Source organism: Eschrichtius robustus, chromosome 1 (genome assembly GCF_028021215.1).
Source record: "Eschrichtius robustus isolate mEscRob2 chromosome 1, mEscRob2.pri, whole genome shotgun sequence".
Classification (NCBI taxonomy): domain Eukaryota; kingdom Metazoa; phylum Chordata; class Mammalia; order Artiodactyla; family Eschrichtiidae; genus Eschrichtius; species Eschrichtius robustus.
Window position 1 is genome coordinate 90,634,367 of NC_090824.1, and position 8,810 is coordinate 90,643,176.

Genomic DNA, 8,810 nt, shown 5'->3' on the forward strand with positions numbered 1-8,810 from the left:
ACTTTGATTTTTATTTTTAGTGACTGCTTTCTTCATTTTGATTTTTTAATTGAGGTAAAATTTAAATACAGTGAAATGCACAGTTCTTAGTTGTATAATTTGATGAGTTTTGATAAATATAAACATCTATTAAACTTGTATACCAGTCAAGATATAAAACATTTTCCTCACTCCAGAGAGTTTTTCATGGCAACTATATTCTTATTTCTATCACTATATATTAGTTTTGCTGTTCAACAATTTTGTATAAATGGAATCATGCAGTATGTAGTCTTTTGTATCCATCTTCTTTGTGCAATACAACATTTTTGAGATTCATCCATGTTGTTGCATGTATCAGCTCAGTAGTATTCTTTTGTATACATGTTCCACAATTTATCAATTCACCTATTGATGGATATTTGGGTTGTTTTGGACCATTATAAATAAAGCTCCTATGAATATTCATAAATAAGTCTTTTTGTGAACATACGTTTTCATTTCTCTTGGGCTGATATACAGGAGTGGAACTGCTGGGTCATAGGATAAGTATTTGTTTAACTTTATAAGAAACTGACAAACGGTTTTCCAAAATGGTTATATAATTTTATACTCCCACTAACAACATATGAGAGTTTCAGGTGCTGCACATCCTCACTAACATTTGGTATTGTTAATGTGAAGTGGTAGTTCATCGTGTTTTTCAGTAAACTTTATACATCATTTATGTACAATAAAATGTGCCTGTTTTAAGTATAAAGTTTGATGAACTCAACAAATGTATATATGTGTGTAACCACTACCATAATCAAGTAGAGCACATTTTCATCACCCCAAATTCCCTTGTACCCCTTTGCAATCAATTCCCATCCCCTCCCCAGCCCCAGTAACCACTTATTTGCTTTCTATCACTGTAGATAAGTTTTGCCCATTCTATATAGAATTTCACATAAACTTATTCACGCAGTATGCACTTGTGGTGACCATGAATACGCATCACTGAAATCTTCTTTCAGAGAGTATATTTGGTTGATGACCACACCTGCTGCCACTCTGGACCTACTCCCACATTTGCACCGAAGCCACACTCCCATAGGCTAATCCCAGCCAATGCCAGAGAACAACAGGGCTACAAAGGCAGGCCCAATCCTGTGATAAAAAAGATTCTTCCAACAGGTCCTTTGACTTGAAGACTCTTCATCAGCCTGGCCAGACCTTTTTGGGACCTATGCTGTAGGATAAGACTCTTCCTTTCCAATCCTCATTCCTTTCCTCTCTCTTTTCCACAGATGTCAGACCTGTATCTTGGTCTGAAGCTCTCTCTGCCTTCCCTTGATCTCTCTCTGTGGTGGTTTAAAATATATCCGCAAATTCAGTGACACTCCCTTCAAAAGGTAGAGCCAATTTCCTTCCTCTTGAGAGTGGACTAGACTCAGTGACTTGTTTCTAATAAATAAAACAAGGCAGAAGTGATGATGCCTAACTTCCAACGCTATGTCATAAAGAGGCATTATAGCTCCCTCCTTACTTTCTTGGTTCACTTGCTCTGGGAGAAGCCAGTGGTCATGAGGATACTCAAGCAGACCTATGGAGAGTCCTACAAGGTGAGGAGTTGAGGTTTCCTGCCAACAGCCATGTGAATGAGCCATCTTGGAAGCAGATCATACAGCCTCAGTCAAGCCTTCAGATTACCGTAACCCCAACTGACATCATGACTGTAACCTCATGGGAAATCCTAAGTCAAAACCACCCACCTAATTTGCTCCTGGGTTTCAGATCCTTAGAAACTATGTGAGATAATACATGTTTGTTATTTTAGGCTGCTAAATGTTGGAGTAATTTGTTTCAAAGCAATAGATAACTAATATACTCCCCCAAGAAATCTCTTGCACATCTAATCACGTCTTGGTATCTACTTCTCAGGAGACCAAAAAATATTCTTTTGTGTTTTGTTTCTTTTGTTTCAGCATAATGTTTTTTATTTTTCATCTATGTTGTGTATATTTGTAGTTTCTTTTTATAGCTGAGTAGTATTCTATTGCATGAAGGTAACACAATTTGTTTATCCATTTTCCTACTGATGGATGGGTTGTTTCCAGGTTTTGGCTATTATGAATAAAGTTGCTATGAACAACTATCGCAAATCTCTTTGTGGACATACGTGTGTTGATCTTTCTTGGGCAAATGCCTAGGAATGGAATTTCTAGGTCATAGTGTAGATGTTTAGTTTTATAAGAAACTTCCAAATACTTTTATAAAGCCATTATAACATTTTACACTACTATTAGCAGTATATTAAGAGTCTTAGTTGTTCCACATCCTTGCTCACATTTGGTGTTATTGGTCTTTTAATTTTTGCCATTTTGTGGGTAAGTGATGTTACACTGTGGTTTTATTTTTTATTATTATTATTAATTTTTTGGTTGTGCCATGCAGCTTGTGGGATCTCAGTTCCCTGATCAGGGATTGAACCCTGGCCATGGAAGTGAAAGCCCAAAGTCCTAACTACTAGGCCACCAGGGGACTCCCCACTGTGATTTTAATTTGCATTTCCTTAGGACTAATAATGTTGAACACTTTTTCATGTATTTATTGGTCATTTGTATATCATCTCTTGTGAAAATCCATTCAAATTGCTTGGCCACTTTATAATTGGGTTGTCTTTTTTTATTGATTTGTAGATTTTTAAAAATATATTCTGTGACAGGTTGTTTATCAGATTGGTCATTTTGATTTAATTTTGTTTTATACTTATGTAAAACATTTACATGATTCCAATGTCAAATTTACAAAATAAGATAAATTCAAAAAGTCTACCTTCCATCCCTGGCTGCCTTACAATCTGTTTCTTCTTTCCTCCTATAGATAACTTTTGAAAAGTTTTTCATTTATCTTTGGAGTCACTATTTACTCTCTTTCTCTCTCACTCCCCATTTGGGAGGGAGGAAATCAGATTGGTTCTACCTTTAAAATACTGTGTGTCTAGCATCCCACCATCTCCACTGACATTGCTCTGATCTGAGCTACATCATTGCTCACCAAGATTACTGCAAGTCCCCTGGCTGGTTTCCCAGTGTATTATTATTGTTTTTAACCATGGCCCCTTAGACCCCCAGGTGTCAAAGTCCGGTGGGCACTTCATCCTCAGGGGTGATCGGAGTCCAGTGCTGGACATCATGAGAGTGGTTTCCCACTTTAATCCTTACAACCTCTACAGTCTATTCTCAATACAGCAGCCAAAGTGATCCTGTAAAAATCTACATCAAACCATACCATTCCTCTGTTCAAATGCCTGCGTATGCTCCCTAATTCACTCAGAGTAAAAACCAAAGTCCTAACAATGCCTACAAGGCCCTATGTAATCTGGCCTCTATTATCTCCAATCTCATCTCCTATTCCTCTTTCTTTCACTCCTCTGCTCCAGCCACAGTGGGCTCCAGCTATGCCTTGAATATACCAGGCATACCCTTACCTTAGGGACCTTGTACTGGCTATCCTCTCTGCCTACAAGACTCACTACCAGATACCCAAATGGCCAACCCCCTTACTTCCTTCAAGTCTGCTTAAGTCTCATCTTAATAAGGCTCACCCTGACCAGCCCCTTTAAAATTGCAATCTTTCCTGCCCCTTCACCATTCTTCCCCATCACCACACCCTGCTCCAGCATTCTCAGTCACCCTTACCATATTTTTTTCTTTTTTGCCACAGCACTAATCACTTTCTGACATACTATATACCTATTTATTATTTATTATTTGTCTCCCCAACTAGAACATAAGCTCCACAAGAGCAGGGATCTTTGTGTTTTATTTGCTGGCACACAGTAAGTGCTCAATAAATATTACTGGATGAATGACTTAAAAAATGAATTCTAGGCATTGTTCTAAGCATATTTAAAAGATTATCCCGCTTAATTCTCAAAATAATCCTTAAGGTGGGGTGCTATTACTAATAATTTGACAGATGAGAAAACTGAAGCACAGAGAGGATGAGAACTTGCCTAAGTTCACACAGTTGGCAAGTGAGGAAGTCAGTTTCAGAGAGGCAGTTATTTGAGTTAGGCCATACTCCTTAAATTCTTTGTGAGATGAGATGGAACCTTATTCCACAAATAAAGTAAATTATAAAGGTAAAGGTAAATAAATCCCTAGATGAGAATTAAGGGTAACAACACACTCAAGGCAAGAGAGGCAGCCTGAACAGAAAGTTCAAGAATGGGGACTTCCCTGGTGGCGCAGTGGTTAAGAATCCGCCTGCCAATGCAGGGGACACAGGTTCGAGCCCTGGTCCGGGAAGATCCCACATGCCATGGAGCAACTAAGCTCGTGTGCCACAACTACTGAGCCCACGTGCCACAACTACTGAAGCTCATGTGCCTAGAGCCCGTGCTCAGCAACAAGAGAAGCCACCACAATGAGAAGCCCGTGCACTGCAACGAAGATTAGCCCCTGCTCGACACAACTAGAGAAAGCTGCACACAGCAACGAAGACCCAACACAGCGAAAAATAAAAATAAATAAATAAATTTATAAAAAAAGAATGGCTGAGGGAAAGGCAAATGGCTCAGATTGACTGAATGAAGGGGTTAATGCAAAGTACTTACAGGAGGTATCATTAGAAAGGGAAGTTAGGATGTATGATGAAGGCTCTTCAAGAAAGAACTGATGAGGACTTCCCTGGTGGTCCAGTGGGTAAGACTCCGCGCTCCCGGTGCAGGGGGCCTGGGTTCAATCCCTGGTCGGGGAATTAGATCCCGCATGCATGCCGCAGCTGAGATCCCACGTGCCACAACTGGAACCCGGTGCAGCCTAAATAAATAAATAAATAAATATTAGATAGAAAGAAAGAACTGATGAGAAGACAAAGTATCTGTGAGTTTGTAATATTGTAAAGGGAACAAAGTTTCTGCAACCCAAGTATACCTTGAAGGAAAGTAACTCTATTATATGAATATCTTGAAAGAAAAAAGATGCAAAGTTTAATTCATACACAGGCATGGCCTCCAAACTAAGTTATACATATAGATTCTCTGTACCACCATCCTCTTAACCATCACATGAAAGTCCTTAGCGATCCCTACAGTAAGAGGCAGCTTTATTCAGACTAAAGGAAAAGGTGTTACCAGAGGCCACAGCCAAACACTAACTTTCATTTCAGATGCTAATGGAATGGAAAAGAGAAAATAGTATCCATAAATGTTTCTTTCTCACATTTGGGAATCACTTTCTTAAAAAGAAGAGTGTGGAGAGTGAGGGAGGAAAAAGGGGAAGTTTCTTCATTGTCCTTTGCAATGCTCTGCACAAGGAGGGTAAACCCAGTGCCTTTGCTCTTCCCATTACTTAGGGGACAAATAATAATTAGGAAAATTATGCAACAAATGTTTATTGTGGGCTTCCTCTGTGTGCTAGATAGAGTAATAAATGCAGACTTCTTCCCCATCTCAAACTTTTTAGAGATTATTTTACTCTGTGCCCCATTAGAGGTTATTTCACTCTGTGCCTTTGCAGATAAACCAGCTATTCATGCTAAGAAGTGACCCTATGGTTGCTGGTATGTATTATGATCATAGCATTTTCCCCAAAAGCCAAGGATAAGCTTCTGACACATCAATCCTGTAATCCAACACACCTCTCTCTGTGTAAAGAATGCTTTATAGGCAGAACTGAGTACAGGATGGGAATGTGAGCTGCATACACCTCCTTTTGGATATTTTGGTTGATGAGACCATGCAATCCAGCAGAGCAAGCTGGAATTCTGCCAAACGAGCTCATATCCCCAGAAAAACTAATGACATTCATTGGGCTAGCAGGGAGGAGCCAGTATTTTTTCTTTATGAATTATCAGAGCTAGCTTAAGTCCTATGGAGACCCTAAGCATTGAAAGGATTATGGTACCTTCCTCTCCCACACATACATAATTCAGAATGAGTGTAATTAATTCCAATAAATTTCTGATTTTCTCATGAGGACAACTTCAATAATTGAAATACCAAAAATGAAATTATTTCCACAAAAAATTTAGAGATGCCCCTCCTACTTTGTTAAGCATGTATATGATTTACCTGTTGGGTATTTATCACTACATATTATGAACTGACAAAAGTCTGGGGGCTGAGAATCCCTTAAGTGGCTTAAACTTAGCCAAGGATACCATTACCTTTCAAACCATTTATGATCCATAATATCTTCTGCCTTGTGCCCACTCCAGTGCATACCCAAGGAAAGAGCCTGTAATACCATCTTCCTTTTACACCCCCTCTAACTTCCTTTTTCAGTGATGGATCCCTAGAGATCCCTTCCACAATTCAAGGGTCCTTCATCACAAATAGTTTGGAAAGCATTGGTTGTAACTGCTATATCTACCAATGCTGTATGACAAGAGTGTGGAAGAGAATACAGAATAGGAGAGTTCCCAAAAGATCATACCTAGTCAGTTCAAGGGGTAAACAGGAAAATGAAATACTGCAGTGGGCTCTATAACCACCACACACTACTGCATGTGCCTCACAATCATGTATATCATATGTTCTCAAATGGACGGGTCTTTGAATGCTCCTGCCACAGCAAACTATTCCTAAACACAAAATAGGGCTTCATATACTTCTCAATTCATGTATAAATGTATTTCTTTAAAGATTTTATTCAGCTTTCGATGCATTGTACGTATGTCCATCAGTGTTTTCTGTCTTCAGTTGTAAAATTCTGGAGCATAGATGCTAACACTCCACAGTTTTCTTTTAGTACTATCATAACCCGTATTTGCAGCTCTAATTATTATTATTTTTTTTAATTAATTAATTTATTTATTTTTGGCTGCATTGGGTCTTCAGTGCTGCACACGGGCTTTCTCTAGTTGCGGCGAACGGGGGCTACTCTTTGTTGCAATGCGCAGGCTTCTCATTGCCGTGGCTATTCTTGTTGCGGAGCACAGGCTCTAGGCACGCGGGCTTCAGTAGCTGTGGCGTGCGGGCTCAGTAGTTGTGGCTCGCGGGCTCTAGAGCGCAGGCTCAGTAGTTGTGGCGCACGGGCTTAGTTGCTCCGCGGCATGTGGGATCTTCCCGGACCAGGGCTCGAACCCGTGTCCCCTGCATTGGCAGGCGGATTCTTAACCACTGCGCCACCAGGGAAGTCCCCTGCAGCTCTAATTATTTAAAAAGCCAATTCTAGCAGGGTCTGAGATCACAGGCCTGAATTTCTGCCCCTACCATCTGATCAGTGCGTGGTCCTTCCCTATACCATTCATATCTATTGTCTAACCTCTTTGTCAGACTTGATGAAAGCAGAGCCTATGGTTAACTGCTGCTGACCATTATACTGAGGCCCTGTGCTAGTTAAAGGTTTCATCTCTACAGTTGCTATGGTAACTATCCCCTTCCTCTCCCTACAACCTATTCTGGCTCTGTCTCCACGTGGCACTCTTTTCTGATTGCAGAAGAGGAGGCTTGCACATCTCTCTGTGCTCTTTGCCAGATTCAGATCTGCAAATGGTGGGGTGGAGGTGTAGCACAGCATTGTCTCATGCGTCATATAGGGTGAGGCATCCCCACCGTCTTATGTTCTGCCAGTACTATTTCTCCCTCTCTGCTACAAAAAGGATTTTCAGGGCCCTGTCCATTTTTAAAAACTGAGATGTAATTGACATATTATGTTCATTTCAGGGAGGGCCCCAATACCCAAATTGGAGAATGGATTGGATATTTTGCTAAATACATGTTCCATGATAGGAACCAGGACTGCTGTGAGGTACTCAAAATGCAGACACTGTCCAATCCTCCTCAGGGCCTCCAGAGAGGAGGTGGATGAGAACGTGGTTCACATGCAGCCTTGCTGAATCAGGTGCCGTGCTCCTTTCTTCCCTGTACATCCGGAAAGTATAAGGCAAATGGGACCCCAAAAAGTGCTGCTGGAGCCCTAGGGTGAAAGACAGGTTCTGTCTGATACATACACATACAGAATGATTCAGTATCCTGTGTAAAAGAAGACACTGGAGTGCAGAGTAGGTGGTGGAGACACACTGAGGAAAGGGGGAGGGTAGACTTACATCACCACACCATTTTTACAAGGATGTTCCAGTCAGTCATAAAACGGTGCCAGCCTCCTCAGTCCTCTTTCACATCCCCTGGTTTTTCTTTTGTTTTGGTTTTAATTTTGGAAGGGCCAACCTCTTCACTGGTTCAAACATTGCCCCTTCTATTTTGAGAATTCCCTGGGGGAAGTAATACCATTGTCTCCCAAGGTTACCCAACTCACTGTGTCACATTACTTGCAGTTGGGTAGGTCTTTCCTGGGTTTTACTCAAACCCCCCTTGCTGCAGTCTGAGCTCATTGCACTCAGCAGAGATGGCTATGAGCCAACCACTATCTTCGGAATAACAACTCACCAGGGACTCAGGGCCGGAAGGTCATTCTGTCCCTCCAATACTGCACAGCCTTCCAGAGCACACCCAGGGCCTGAGGCAATGAGGATAGGAACACCGAGGACGCAATGTAGGACCCTGGCAGGCAGTGACAGAAGAAAAAAAAAAAAAAGCTCCAGACAATGATAATACAGACACACCGACAAAGAACGATGCACCCAAACAAACTCAGAGGCAGAGAGGGACAAGATGGCTCCCCTCAGTTCGGGCGAGGCTGCGGAATTGCCAGACAGCACTTATCCGGGAAATATCCTAACTAGAAGCTTCTTCTGGCGCCGAGGCAATAGACTCGCCCCTCTATCCGGCTCTCAGAGCCCCCATCCCTACTCAAGTCGGAGTGGGAGCTCCCTCTGGAAAACGAGTGGGGTAGAAGGGGGACAGCCACGCCCCCGCCCCCCAGGCACAGCGAAACCTC

The 8,810-nt window shown here is 41.5% G+C and overlaps 1 non-coding gene across 1 annotated transcript; it reads right to left on the reverse strand.

Moving 5' to 3' along the window:
* Positions 1–3,076: 3,076 nt before the first annotated feature.
* LOC137752669 (small nucleolar RNA SNORD88) lies at positions 3,077–3,165 on the reverse strand. Its single transcript, XR_011071257.1, has one exon. It is a non-coding gene; the product is annotated as a small nucleolar RNA SNORD88 (small nucleolar RNA).
* Positions 3,166–8,810: the final 5,645 nt, after the last annotated feature.